Below are 15,827 nucleotides of genomic sequence, written 5' to 3'. Positions count from 1 at the left end.
TAAAGTGACAGAAGAATATGACCTTGCAAAGAGTGAGACGGCTAAAAGCTAAGTGAGCTTTGGGAATAATGGAAATGAGGCACAGTCCAAATGAATGGGACCTTTAAAGGTTGCTTTTCTTCTCACAAAGGTTTTTAATACAATATGAAACCTCTAACAAACCCTTAAGAAAAGACAGTTACGGAGCCATCCGTAGGCTTCCGAATCCAAGGTGTTCCAACTGGCTGCAGTTTGACAGCCATAGAAACCATTTCCCATTTAATCTATTTAACTGGATTAAAAGAATGTTTCCTTGCTCTTGGTATGTAGACTATTTAGTCATTAATTTGGTCTTACACTGTTTTCACTGTTGAGAGTTGAGCATATTGTGGAAAATTAATTATCTTAGAGCATACTATATTTTATGAAGTATTGATTTGCTTTTTCCTATTTTAGAAAATTGTACCTTTTTTCCTCTTTAATTGAATTTATTTCTTCAGAGGAGTTAGACTGTAAAATGCATGAAAAGCCAGTATTTTGAAAAGCAGAGTGTATTGAGTCATTTTTTGAAACTGATTTGAAATATTTTGGGCACCCTGCTTTCACAGCCGCCACTCGTAGCGTGCTGGTCCCAACAGAAATTGTACTGTGCATTTTCAGCTGTTTCAGAATTAGCAGTAATTATCTGCGGACTGGAAGTGAACCGATGAAGGTGCTGTGAAGATGAGTGCCTGCCCTACAAAAAGATAATTCAGGTTCCCATGAGGTGGTGGTAGCATAGGTCCTCCAAGAGGAGGATGTCCTTCACAGCTGAGGCAGCACTGAGCTGTCTGAGAATGTTTCCCTGAGACTTGAAGAAATGCTACTGAGAACTTTCATTTGATAGAAGGAATACAGCAGAAAGACTAGAATATTGTCAAACTGGCACTTGCTGTTTATTTTTTGAGTGCCTTTTTGGAAAGGGCATTTTACTAACAATTTTAATTATTAATGAATAATATTAAGGACTTGAGCTCCTGCCTCTAACATATGCAACAGGCATGTTTCTTACACTTAGCTATGTTTTTTAGTATACTGGTGCAGCTCTCTTTTGCTTTCCACGCAGTCTTCTTATCCCTGATTTGGAGTGTGTTCAGAGCTTTATTCTCTGTATCCTGGCTTCAGATAATTGATTCTTTCATCCTTCATTCTGGAGTTTACATGCTTGTGAAAGGGAAAGAGGGTTGAGGTAGGAAGCTGGTTGTTCTTTGTTATTATTGTTTCCCTTCTTCTTCCGGTTCCCCTTTCCCTTTCCTTCCCTTTCCCTTCTCCTGCTCTGATCTGGTCTTGTTCCTTTTTCCTTTTCTCTCAGGTTTCATTGTGCTTTTCTTTAGCTGACATGTGAATGCTCGCCATTTCAAAACAGCCCACAGATGCAATTAGCCATTTGTCAAGGTGTGCAGGAGCCGACCAGCCTCCTCACTGCAGCTAAGTCCTTTCTTTGCTCTGCTGACACACCACAGTATTATCCTCTTAGCTCCGTGAATGAGAAGTCCCACAGCAATAGAAGCCTGTCTGGTTAATATATAAGAAACCCATTGTGCACATTCACCTTTTTTTTCCTCTCTCAGTGCAGAGTTGTTTTTCCCTTTCATCTTGGTGTTTCTGAAGGCAATAACAAAGCTTTGTCCACCAGCAGTTATAAATTTCTGGTGTGCCACACCCCCAGTTCTCTGCTATTATGCTTGGGCTTGTACAGCCAGAACCCCAGGAGGCATTTTCAAGTATCTTCTCCATCCAGCTCGAGCAGTTCTCATCACTCCAGAAATGTCTTTCTTTAGCTTATAGGACAGAAGAATGAGCTCCCTTCAAAGCTTAATATACCTTCGCTTCACACAGAAGCTGAAAGGGCGCTGAGGTAATGTAATGAGAGCGCAGGCAATCTGAGTTGGAAGTAAAACATATTTTCTCCGTTATGTGCTCACCCTTCTCTGCCCTGGGGCCTAAAAACTGAAATCTACGCTTTAATTTAGCGTTCTCCGCCTGTACGCTGAAATGCTGCTAATGATTCCAGAGAGTTAATAAGAGGGTAGCAAAAATCATATGTCAGGAATGTCTGAAACCATAAAAATTCTAGAGGCAAGACAATTTGACTCAAGTCAATGGATTTTGAAAATATAATTTTCTGTCTACTGGAGGCCAGGGAAGAGAACATATTGAGTTCATTTGTATCATAGTATTTTTTACAAACTCCTTATTAAATCAAATGTGAAGCAAAGGTTCATTAAACAAGTTAGTGTGCTATTACTTTTTTTAAAGAATGGCTCAACTGAGTAGCTATCAAAATTAGGAATCATTTAAAAATCTAGATCGCTTTTAAATAGACACACTGGTTGTTGTTTTTTTCCCTTTTTTCTTTTTATGTAAACAGTACTTCCAGGCAAAAACAAAAAAATAAAAAAAAAACCAACAGGATTTATGATTCACCAGCTCAGATATTCTTATGAATGTGCCATGTGTGTCAGTTCTTTTTTTCCCTTTTTTTTCCCAATGCATGAGCCTCATGTGGGCAAGCCTGTAGTGTGCCATGAGTGCAGAGATGTGTTCCAAGGAGATTAATACTCATTTCCAGAAAGATGGCAATTTCTCATGATTTGTGATTTGTAGGCATGGCTATTTACGCTGTCTAAAAATGCTGAACCGCGCATCAATTATTTAACCTGTCTAAATTTTTGTTAATGCTGTGCAGAAGTTCATTTGTTCAGTAAAATAGTTGCTGTTCATGACACTTCAGCATCTGTTTCTGAATGATATCTTCAGCTCAGTAGTGAAACTTAAATCTACTTTGGAGCTGGAAGCTAATGCATGTACTGATGTTGCATGATGCAACTTTAAGCTTTTCATTTTATTTAAAATAAAATTGATACACACTAGTTTCTTTCCCAGAGAAGTTCAACTTAAACTAATTCTTAATGATCCAAATGCATTGAAAAACCCTCAGAAATACAGAGCCAGTTTACTCGAGCGTTACTGTCACGGCTAAAAAGCGTGCTTTCCTGGCAGCAACCTGACTGGTTGGCTTGTTTTTCCTTGGTATTGCTTTTACATAGCTTGCTAAATGAGATGGAAAAATACATTACTGCAATATGTATTTTCGGTGAGATGCATTTGGGCAAGGTGTCCTTGTGCTGGTTGTCACATCTAGCCCCTGCCTTCTTCCAGTTAGGCTGAGATCCTTTTCAGAGGGAGCCATGCCTCCGTTTTTCTGGAGTGGAAGGAAGGAAGAAAGCTAGTGAAAAGCCTCTAGATTGGGAAAATGATACTTGAGGATGGGAGTAACACCTTCTCCTGTGCTGGCTGGCGGGCGGTCTGTACTGCTGCATTGATCTGTGCAGGGCTTGTTGCAGACCAAAGCTACAGAGGCATGCTCAGCATGCAGGGTCAGGGCAATGCTCGGGACACCGGCTTACTGGTGGCTGTCTGTGTTGAGCTGTGGCCAGCATTTACAGAAGGGTGATGTGCTGTAAACAGTTAGCCATGCTAGACAGCATCATCAGGGCAAGTGAGAAGTGTGGCAGTGCTACCCCATTACTAGCATAGTAAACTAAATCTGGTAAGCCTAAACAAAATTTTCTTTGGTCAGTAATTTTGAACATACCTTTATTATTTTTAGTGGATTGAGGCTGGCAGGAGGTTTGTAGAAGAAGATTTTTCACAATTCTAATGAGAATATGAGTCCTTCGTTCATAGAATTTAAGATGGTGTTAATGTTATCCGAGATTGTTTATAGCGGGCAGTGGCTAAATATATCTTCAGAGTGTAATTGGATGTGGTCTTGCCAATTAAAGTGGTGACTATAACCAAAGGCCATTAGCCTCGTTACAGGTGTGTGAACAAGCTGGGTACAGTCCCCAGAAAGGTAACTGGCAACGCAGCAAAATGGTCGACTTTAAAATTCTTGTGGTGTTGTCATCACAGGCTAGGAACAGCTTTGAGCCAAGGAATTTTCCCTCACTTGAATTTACGGTCAATTACCATGCTTTTTATCACCCGTTCTGGTACTGAGCAATAAAGCCAGCCCAGTGTGTATTGAGGGAAGTGCACCCGGCCCTCAGCAAGTGGAACGAACGCCCCAGTGCCCCGTCCGCCATGTTGGGCCATCCCTTCCCCTCGGCCCAGCCTGCTGCTGGCACCACGCACTCGCACAGCGTTTGGTCTTTAGCACATACCTCGCTTGTTTGGGATTTCTTTCACTGGCCTTTTCCATTCTTTTTGAGCATATGGGCACTGCTGGAATAGTATATTAAGAAAGGAACAGAATTTTCTTGCTGGCTCAGTAGTGGGCTTCAATTTCTAGGGTTCCTAAACTTGTATAAAATTTATCTTATCTACGTCTCATGATCTGGTGACTATTTAGTAATAACGGTCACCCACACAGTGAGCTGGGATACCATGCTGCTTGGTAATGAGAGCTCCTGGAGTTCTGTGAAGGCATCGATTAATCATCCTAGTGCCAATTAAAAAGGCCATTAGAAATACTGTCCTAGCCTTCAATCCCACATAGGGTATTTGTTCTCACAGAGGTGCACAGATTGCGTGCTTGGACTTGCAGGCTTCCTTTTTCAGGATGACGTGACCTGGCAGAGTGATCAATGTACATTCTGTCTTATACTGTACTATGGTTAGATCCCAAATTTATTCCAATCTATTCAACAAATCAGGTTTGTTTCTGTAGTGGGACGTAGTTCTTTGTACGGCACAGTGATACTCAAGCTCTCGTTGGATTTGACCTGCTGTGTTATTGGAGTATGATTTTAAGGTTAACATTCACAACTTCCTTTCAGAACAGGGACTTTTCTGTCTCGCAGTTCCTGATGAGGAGCAGTGTATTACTGTGGGTCTCCAAGTAAACTTTTTACATAAATAATTGAGGGTGGAGGAGGTAACGCTGTTTGTAACTTCATTCCGAATTCTTTTCGTCAGTCTTTTAACTTCTGCATATTCCACCTGTTGGGTCGAGATGTGCCTAATGCCTGTTGTGTCCCCAGCAGACTCTTTTTTTTTCCAGAAAAGTTCATTTGAAAGCAGACCATTTATGAGTACAGAGTAATGCTGTGTGAAAAACCTCCCGAAAGTTTCTTTTTTTGTCATGAAGCAGAGCTCCAGTGCTTTGCCGAGGATTTGAGAATTCTTAAGGTGGCTAGCTTTTTGTTTTTTTCTTGTAAAACGTCTGCTTAAGGTTTTGAAAGGTATGTGGCACTGGAAACCAGTGTTGTCTCACGCTCATCAGAGGCGTTAAAGTTTTAGAGATGCGTGCTGCAAGAGAAATGGAGCTGCATCAAAAGGGTCTGCAGTACATGCAGCACCCAGATCAAGAACCTGGAATTGAGCTTGGGATTTTTCTCTACTGTTAGAAAATACTTTATGAAACATGGTATCAGAACACATACATATCATCCGGTTGTCACAGAAAACAGTCTGTTACCCCTGTCTTTCAGCTGCTTAGGTACCAGATTTTTCATAAACAGATCTTCTGGAATGCTTGTTGGCATCAGTGTGCTGCTCAGCTGTGGGATTTCAGTTCAGCTTTCCAGGTTATATTAAAAATAATAAGTTGAGCAGCCAGTATACATAATAATAATAATAATAATCCCAGCAAAAGAACTTCAGTCTTCTTTCCCAGTCCACGAAACCCAGAAATGACATATAGAATCTATGCATCACATCAAATGTCGGAGTTAAGCTTATTTGTGTATTTTTGCACTTCGTATATGAACATTATAATTCAGTTTTCAGATAGGATATATCTGATAGGACGTATCTGGTAGGATATATCTGGCCCCACAGGTTTTGTTTGCAGAAGGTGACACAGCTTTAGCCTTGTGCTGGTAGGGAGCTTCCTGCTGGGTTTTGTTGCGAGAACTGTGGGTGCTCTGCAGAGAAAGGAGAAGCCTGTTCTTGTCTTGCAGTATGGCACCACTGCTGCTACCCTTGTGTCAAGCAGACAGCACCTGCTGTCCTTGTTCCTGATTTTAATGTGAACAGAGGCCTGGGCATCTTGCAGTTGTCACAGCCACCGCTGAAATTGTGAGCAATGCACCGAACCCCACATCATACTGGAAAGTGCCAAATAGCCTTAGAGAGGGGACCCACCAACTTTGCACATGCAGAGGCAGTTGATCTTCGATTTGCTGTGCCCCCGTGTCCCAGCTTTAAAATGGAGAAGAGAAAATGCCTCTGTCAGATGGGAGTGGGAGTGTTTGCAAAGAGCGAGTACTTTCTTTTCTTCTTTTTTTTTTCTTCTTTTCTTCAAGTGATCACGTGGCAGCATGCTGTGAAAACTGGGATGATACTGAGAGTTTTGCATTCAGAGCAAGATCCAGAGCGTGTTACAAGGCAGCCAATAATGACAATAAAGCCAATTACTAACTGGCTTCCTTTCAGTCAGCGGGAGCCTGTATTTGTCATTTATATTGGGGCAGAGGGAAGATGCAGCTTGTGAACAAATGTTGGGAGAGTTTAAATGGATAACATTTTACATGACAGTCGTTACAATGATAAAGCAACAGAAGGCTTGTATCTGCTAAAAGCAAATTTAAAAATGAAGTCCCTTTCCTGCCCTTCAACTTAAAATCTTACGATTATCTTAAATCCCAAAATGCGGCTTCAATGTTCATTTCCTTTTACCAGAATGCAAAATAACAAGAGCTTGAGGTTTTAGTGTATTTGAAAAAAGTAATCCCTTTTCATTATAACTTCTGGTAGTGCTTTAATTAAAAGCGTTAGAAGAACCATCATGTGCGACACAGTTTAAAACACATGTCCAGTGTGCTGGGAAGGGGATTATGTGCAGAATTTGTTCAGTTGCAGTGAAGAAGACTGGATTTTATTATTTTGTTGTTTTATCACCTGCTACTCGATTGTGTATTTTTACATGGCAAAGGGAGATGGTGCTTTTGTGCATTCCTTTTGTGCATTTCTTCCCTCAATTTTCCCACCTTTATCCCAAATGGGCCCTCGTGGAATGCTTCAGCCCCTATTTCTTAGGCCTTTTTCAACAAAGGAAGTTTCATACTGAGGAGCAGTGCTGTGCCATGGAAGTCCTGTGGTTTTATCAGGCTTCCAGGCTCACACGATGCTGCTGGAGAGGCGAGATGCCTCTCCAGGCTTCGCGAGATGAAGAGGGTAACCCAACAGAAGGCTTTGTGAGCTCACTGTAATCTGATGGTGGAGGTTTTATGCCAGCGTTTTTCCTTCCCTGCTTTTCTTGAACAATTTGCATTATGCCACTACCCTGTAAAGCTCTATCTGAAGAATAATGTGGAGGTGGTGATGAGCAATATAGAGTAATGGAAGGAAGTTGCACTAATTGCTGTCCGGAGTGAACGGTTTGGGATCTTGATCTCCAATGTTTTGAAATGGAAAAAGGTGGAGAAAAGAACTGGGAATGTTGTGCCAGGTCATTGTAATGTAACACTTTGTATAAATTTTAAAAGGAGGAAAATTTAAGATTTTCAGATGTTTTGAAGGTTGAAAGGCATTTCCGCCCCTTAACCCATGTGTAAGGACTGTCACCACTTCAACAGCTGCCAAAGCAGCTGACCTGGGTTGGAATTGAAAGATCTTTGATTGACATTTAAACAAAATGTTAATTTATTTACGTATGTGTAGTCCTGGAGGACTTTTTAACATCACCAGAGGCCTTGTAAAGCTGATTCCTTTGATCATTGCATGGAATTCGTGCTATTTTTGTGTTTTTCCTCCCACTAATGTCTTCCTTCAGGAGATGTGGTTTAGTTGTAAGGTGTCTCTAAGGAGGGAATTTTACTTTCATACTTAATTAAAAAAAAAAAAGACAAATTCAAACAGGTGTCTTAAGTTCAGCTGAAGTTACAGGCATGTGAAAACATAAAGCACATAGGTCGACATAATTTGGTGAAGCAGGGTTACTGTTTGAGAGATAAATGTGTCCCCGAAACAATAACACATGCTGGCGTCTTTGTTCAGCCAAGAGAAAAAAATTGCACTTTGGTAATTTTGGACAAGTAGTACATGATGTCAGTGCACTTCTTTACTTTTCTTTGCTCGGTTGTTAGCTGGCTGTGGGCAGTGGTCTGGGAAAAATCTGTTCAGGTGCCCTTTTTTTTTTCTTTCTTTCTTTATGTCCTGAGGATCTCACCTAATTACAAGGTGTGTAGAGTGCCTGTGGGATAATTCCTTCCACCCAAACAAGTAACATTCATTCAGGAATCTGGGTGTTCCTCAGCAAACTCTCCCCGGGTGAGTTTAGTTAGCAATTATACGATAAATCTAAATGTGCATTGCTATGAGCATAAGAAAGAGAGCAGGAAACAAATGCATACTTCCCATGTGGACTTTGAAAAAGCACTGATGTATGCACAAAAATATAGGCCCGAGTGTTTCATCATAACAGGTGAATGAATGAAATATTGTCATTTTTGATTTCACAAAGGTTAAGTATTTGTCTTGCAATAATTTGAGCGTTTATGGAGTCCATGAGGAAAAATCTGTGCCCATTAATGTATGTTGTTAATGAGTGCCTCCTGTTCATGTAGGATTTTTGTGTATAAAAACAGTTAATAGACGTGCATGTGATTTTTTTAAAATGCCTGCAATAGTATTTTCTCAAGTGCAGGCATCCCATGGAGGTGCAATACCAGCATTGCAGCAGGAAGCCCTAGGTAAATTCAGGTGTATTCTTATGGTGCCTCAACTGACCTTAATATCACGTAACTATGAACACCATAATGCAAATTTGTTGAGGTGATACACATTGCAACATCTGAAAAGATTTAAAGTGGTGTGGTTTGAGCTACCATTGCCACAGTGCCTAGGTGTGTCCTGCTGCACCAAGAGATCCAAGAACAGAATATATACAGTAGGCTTTTCCCAAGTCCCCTCCTCTATGTGATCCTGCTCTCTCCACTGCAGAATGAGGCATGCAGGCAGCCATGCGCGCCCTTTGTCGCAGGCATCTCACAAGATGAAGCTGGGTACCGTCACGTTTGATTTCGTGGCCATTGTAATCTCTCAGTTGTCAGCAGTTTGGCTCCCCCCAAGAGCAGCCTGCACAGCACTTTGGGTCACTGACTGAATGGAGCCTCTTGACTTTGCAGAAATGAATGAAAATGCAATGAAAAGGAAGCTTTCCCTGGGAAAGCAGAAGAAAACGGCTGCGTAGTGTAATAGCAGGTTGCAAGAGAGCTTAGTGAGGATGCTTTAGGAAGAGGGGAGCACACTGCGTTCTGTTCCCTTGTTCCCTTCCAGAACTGCACCTTGCATATAAGATGGGGCAGGCAGGAGACTCTCAGGGTGTTTTAAAAACAAGGAAATGGGAGAGCAAACAGCTGTCACTATTTATTCCTTTTATTTCCTTGGTGAAACCAAAGGAAGCCTCTGATACTTCACACTCGATGAATCTTTGTCCCATTTTTGTTGCCTGATGGGCTGTTTTTTGACACGCTGTGCAAAGTGAATGAGTGAAACATTGAAGTAGATGACAAGAAAAGAAGATGACAAAAGGAGGGACAAGTTCTAGAGAGCGAGTTAAATGACAACAGTCTCTAAAGATTTGGAAAAAGCTGTTTAAAATTGCTGAGTGTGAAGCAGGCATCGCCTGGGTCAGCTTTCCAGCATGACAGCCATAAACACGTGGCCAATAATTCAACCCGACAGATGTTCAAGGATACAGATAACGTGAACGCTGCGTTCTGCTCACGCACCCAGAAAGCAGTACGTCAGCCTGGACCTCCCTGACAGCGTGCCTCCCGTCTCTCCCATCCGCTCATTTGGTGAGCGTCCTCCCTGTGAAAGCGCAGCCTTTCTGATCCCATTAGAGAAGAGAGGCTCTGTCTCCGCGGTCCTTTTTGCTGTCCGTGCACTCTGTGAACCGCGCTGTGCATGGGGGATTTGTTAAGAGTTGCATTGGAACCCAACGTGTCACAGGCAGCCTTGTTACGGATGAAATGCAGCTGACAGAAAGGATTAGCTGCAACCGAGAGAGAGAAACAAAAAGTCATATTTTAAGGAAGATTGTGGTGCAAAATTTTGATTATTTATTGGGCAAGGAGATAGTCGGCGCTTTGTGTTATTAGAGATTCAGTGCCTTAGGAAACTGGCAGTGAATTCAGCCTGGTGCTGCCAAACTGTACTTCAGAATATGAAGAAGGAGAAAAAAAAGCAAAACAAACAGAAAAGCCTCTATACCCTGCAGCTGCAGAGAAAATACTCAGAAACTCGCTGTGACCAGAGCTGTGTTCTTGTCTTGAGTCAGCAATCAGCTTGAAGCAATACCTTTGAGAAGAGCGAACTGTGCTGGTCATTTCAATGCATGTGAGCTATGAAGTCTGACGTGTTTCACAGCAGCGAGCTCCTTTCTGTTCCTTTTTGCAAAAGCCTCAGTGTTGTTTAAGCCTCAGTATGCCGTTTAAGAATGTGTGTTCTTGGGAGAGGAGAACTAGAATGAAGGTTTGTTATAATTATTCGTGTAAATTAGAAGAAGAAAAAGGGGGGGGGGGGGGAGGAAAAAGCAAGCAAGTTTTGAAATTGTGGAGAAACAGAGAAACAAGGGATATTTTCTTTGCCCACCGGAAAAAGCTTTAGTCATATCCGGAGTCTTGAAAAAAATCACAACAAAACCCCCTTCTTCCCACCAACTCCTACACTCTCGGCGGTGCCATATGCCCCAGCTCACAATTATCCAGCTTTTAATGCATTCCACTTCTGCTCTGACAGCTATACAATGTATAACAGTCGCGTAGAGTCAGAAGGCAAATCTGTGAAGCACAAAGAATCAAGAATTTGGTGGTAGTTTAAAACAAATGCAGAGAACATGGAATGAAATAACGTAAGCTAGATACTAATGGTGTTTTTTCCATTTCTCTTTGTGTCTGTCTAAACCTGCTGTTTCAAATTGACTTAGCGTTGTGAATTTCCCTTTGGGTATCACTTCTCCAGCATTTACATGGAGCATGCTGCAAAGTACAAGAGATCTGTACCCAGTGCTCATACTCACCCCAAGGAACCTGTTAATCAGTGGAACAATTGCATGGTTATATGGCTTGCATCGTGTTTGAGCAGTGGAGCTCAACGTTAGAAAAGCACTGTAATTGCTAATAATTAGTCCTTGGCAAGCTTCACAAGGTTTACTTCAGTCCCCTCATGTCAGATTCATACCTACAGCATATCTGAAGTATCTGAGCCTTTTAAGGAACTGGGAGGTAATCCTTTGTCATTGTGTAAGGCAAAAGGCCTGCGTAGGAAAGGGCAAGGGGACTGTGAAATAATTACTCGCTCTGCATTTAATTTGAGTCAATGAAAATGCCAGAATGATTGAAGTGTTTATGCTGAGGATCAAGGAGTAAGATGGGAATGGGGTAATCAAACCCAGGGACATCTTTCTTAAGTTTTTAAATATTTCTTAGGGAGGAGATAACGCAGAACTCTGAGAGCACGGCAGGGGAGTGTTGGAAAGAAAATCAGGATCAGAGGTCACACCTGTGTGAAGCGATGGCTTGAAAATGACAAGTAAAAATAGAAAAATGCTCTGCTTGACAGTGATTAATGGGTTCCTTGACTTGAGGAGGAAGACCAGAGGTGGCTTTGCACTGTGGGGATGGTAATTTGATAGTGGCACTTAACAGGTGAAAAAGCTTGCTGTTACAAGTTCAGAAAAAAAACCAACAAAAAGACTGGTCTTAATTATGTATGGGCACTCATGCCCCAGGCCTCCATTGCCCAGGCAGCTCTGCTTTTCGGCTGCACCAGCTGTGATGCTTTCGGTTTGCCATTTTCCCATACTTTGAATATGATTCTCATACTCACTTTCTTCCCAGCTGTCCCTGTCTAGATTTTTCTTTGTTTTTACTTGTGCTTTGCTTACCTTGAGCACTATTCTTCTCTGCTCAGGTGCCCCTTTCCTCTGGCACTATGGCACTGTTTGACCAGCCCCATAAAGTTGGTAAGATGTTGTGCAGGGCTTATAGAGCCAGTATAGCTATAGCTGGGTTTGTACGTATGGCTTCCACAACGTGGGAGGTGGGATCAGTCAGATCTTGCGTTCGCATCTCTTGTATCCCAGGGGTAGGGAAACATTTGCCAACGCCCTGCAACTTTGCTTCTCTGCAAGCTATGAAAGCCTGGATTCTGTCAGCTTTTTGCATACTAAGATGAAAAGCATGTTATGGGCTGCTGGCTGCTTCTGTTCAAACATGAAGCATGGATTTTGAGGTTAGCAGAGGTCTGTTTGCTTAAAAGAGATTCTGATCACGATGAATTATGAAAATGTCAATAAATGCCACATTTTAGAAGGTAATAAAATTACTATTAATGTCGAAGGCAGAGCTCCAGGCAAACATTAACAGCAGCCTGAACCACCTACCTGTGTGTACCTTCTTCCTCTGTAGCAATGAGCATGGGGATCTGAAGCAGCCCTGTACCTATGGAGGGAATTCTCAAAGGCCCAAATGGTCAACAGTGCTTCACAAAACCCATGTGCACAGTTTTGTTATGTGAGTTTCAGTCCTGTTTTTCCATGCAGGTCCCTTATGCGTGTGTGATGCTAATCCGTTTCTCAAATAAAACTATCCAGTACTTCACAGTTTAGTATGGTGCAGTTGTTTGTATGTTTGGGCACCACGACGCCAAGTTTTATTTTGCTTTGAAATATCGTGTATGGCAAATTGGAAAAAAAAATAGTCAAATGCCACATTTAGCATATTTCTCTTTTGCAATATTTTGTAAAAATGTACCAAAGATTTCCTCTAAGGACGTGAGTTAAAAATAAATAATCTTTCCTTGCTTCAGGTCAGGGTTTAATTTCTCGCCCGCCCAGCCAGGACTTACCTAGCCCTTGCCAAGTTCAGATGTGTATGCTATCACAGCACCAGCGCAGAGATTATCAGCCCAAAGGAGGCATTTGGGGAGCGCTGCTATCCACAGGTCTTGCCCTCCCTCTTTGCCGGACTTGAAGTCTGATTAGTGTTTAGACATCACTTTGAGATAATGATAATGTGCCTTTTAATTAGCATCAATATTTCTAATCTTTTGGGGAATAATAATGTGCTTCTTTTTTAGCCCTTGACTGTTGACAGATGGCCACTTATTAAACATCATTAAATTCCGACATCAATCATTTTTGTGCTTTTTTAAGTATGCTCGTCATTTAAATCAAATTATATGCACGGGAGGAAGGTTTTTCAGACCGGGTTGTTTAGACTTTGATGCAGTGCTGAAGCAGCATTTAGCAGAGGCCTTGTTTTTTAAGATGCTGTAATTTCAGGGGCTAACTGCTAGCTTGTAATTTCAGTGTACGTGCCTATATGAATGGGGGCTCTCACGGAAGCAGCCTGAATGCTTTTGAGACAAAGCCGCCGCTTAAACATTTAGAAACTTGAACTTTTGGAGAGCCTGCGCTCGTCTGCAGAGAACATTCAATGCATGTACACAGGAATTCTTGTATGTGTTTCTGTGAACGCAGTGAAAAAGTGAAGATGAATTCCTGTACGTTACTTGCAGCAATGCTTTGCTGGCTTGCTGCACTCTTGGCTGGAACCTCTGGTTCGTTATTTGTGAAACTTTGTTTAATGGGCACAATTATAATCTGCATTGTGTCCTTGCTCATCTTAATGGCAGTATTAATTTGCAGGAAGGGACAAAAATTATCTTGCAGAGTTATCAAGTGGTGTTTAGGCTTTCTGAATGCTAATTAATTCAGAGCTCCAGTGCTGTACCTGCTGTTTGAAAGGCTAGCAGCTTGTATTCATCACCTGAGTGACAGCTGTACCTTCCTTTTTTTTTTTCTTCTCTTTTTTTTTAATCTTTAAAAAAGGGAATGAGGAAGATTAACTCCTTCCATGCTGATGATTGATTGCCACATTGAAGTAACAGTTGCTTTCTTCAGATTTAAAATTTGCAGTATTTTGTCTTCAACTGATGTCTGGTTTTGACAGCATCTTAGTGAAAGGGTGGGTGATAGTGGTTGTTAGAGAAATTGGTAAAAGTAGCTCCAATACACTGCTGCTTTTTCTGTGATCAGGAAAAATAAAAGTATCTTTGAGGGTTAGTGCCAGAACCGGATCCTCCATCTAAGCTAGGAGAGAAAGAATTAAAATGAAAAGTCAAATTTGAACATTTATAGTAGGTGAGAAAGCTGAAGAATTTTCTCTTGGACTCAAGTCCTTTTTTTAATCCTTAGTGTCAAGGAAATCATTAATTAGTTATAATTTAATTAATTTTTCACTTATCTAGATAAATAAGAAAATATGAAAAAACAGTTTTATATTGTGCATGAGTTATTATCTGTGAAACGAGACTGCTGCCATCTTTGGTAGTGAAAAGGGGCTTTGGAGGCAGGCAGGTAATTTCCTTTAATCTGAGAAGGAGCATCGTGTAGTGTAAGGCTGGTGTCCCTCTGCAGGTTGGAGAGGATTATGCAGTTTGTTTTAATGATCGATGAAACAAGGTACAAATGCTGGATTACACTGCTTCTTTTCCAGGTAGCTAAGTGTATTTGTAAAATCCATCTTTCCATCCCTTCCTGTTCGTCCTGATAGAAGTAGTTCAGTTCTGTGACGTCTTCCTTTGGAAACATGAGACAAATGAACAATGTCTCACATCAGAAGGCTTTGCTTGAGCAGTGGTGCCGAACAGAATTTCATAAAGGCTTTCATTAGTATTAGGGCACATTCAAGTGTTTCTGCTGTTGTTTTGCTATATACGTGATTCAGAAGTATAGATGTGCAGTAGACGTGCCGTAACTTCTTTTCCGTATCATTTTGAAGACTCTGTGTCTTTAGGGGGACTTGGGGTGGACTTGGCTGATGCCTTTGGGTTTCGGATCCGCTCACATCAGTTTTTACGCATTCTGATTCAGTAAATCTCATTAAGCATGTTTAACTTCCACCATTCACTGCAAGTTCTGTTGACTTCAATAGCAAATTAAGCATATGTTTAAATGTTGCTTGGAGCCTGAGGGAAAGGTGATTAACCTAAAGAACAAAGCTATGCTATTACAATATTTTAACTCATTAAAATCCAGTAGATTTGCTGATACAGACTCACTAAGTGCTCTATTTTAAAACAATTACCTTTTAGTTAGCTGGCTCTCTTGTGCAGCTTGGAATACCAACATCGGAGTACCAGCTAGATACTTCTGATGAGGCAATACATTTCCTTTTGCTTTTGACCTACTGTTCTACTCTCATAAATAATGAGTGATTATAATTCCTATTTGGGAATGCAAACTCATTATCAAAATATAAGGTTTGACATGGTTGTTTACAAAGTGCTCTTGAAAACTGGAGTCATTTTTGAAGAAATTGCTGTCTTGTTGCAGGTTGCTCAAACATCTTTTGTTATTACTCATTAACATCAAAGGATATTTTTAGCCTGCATGCTCAGGAATGGTTTTTCGAAACGTGTTTTTATAACAAAAGTGCGCAGTGGTTTTAGCAGTATTATCTTAGTGTTGGTGTTAATTTATCGTAGAGTTCGAGTGAGTAAAAATCACACCATGGCAAGATAGAGATGGGATTTTCGAATAACTGTGGGAGGTACTGCGATGAATCCAGCAACTATTAAGAAATATATTAAGAAACTGCAATATGTAGTTCTCTGTATGCTATGTATTAAAAATTCTCTTAACTTTCCTGAATTTAGTGATACACTTTTTTTCTTCCCTCGCCAAAAGCAGTTCTTGTATTTCTGTATGATATTTGTAAAGCTTGCACATGCGCCTGAGATTTGTTGTTCTCTAACCCATAGGGAGAAAATTCTAAACTAGCCCCATGGTGATTCCAGAACGAGAAGGTAGCTATAGTGTTTGGGGAACGTTGTTGTTTCTCTTTTTA

General features: G+C 41.1%; 1 protein-coding gene across 4 annotated transcripts in view; it reads left to right on the top strand.

The window, feature by feature from the left end:
• The window catches only part of MACROD2 (mono-ADP ribosylhydrolase 2), an 835,077-nt gene that overhangs the window by 358,164 nt on the left and 461,086 nt on the right, over positions 1–15,827 (top strand). The window lies entirely within an intron of this gene.

This window comes from Tympanuchus pallidicinctus, unplaced genomic scaffold (assembly GCF_026119805.1).
Source record: "Tympanuchus pallidicinctus isolate F22 unplaced genomic scaffold, pur_lepc_1.0 scaffold1, whole genome shotgun sequence".
NCBI lineage: Eukaryota > Metazoa > Chordata > Aves > Galliformes > Phasianidae > Tympanuchus > Tympanuchus pallidicinctus.
The sequence above is the reverse complement of the archived record's forward strand: the minus strand, read 5'-3'. Positions and strand labels throughout refer to the sequence as shown.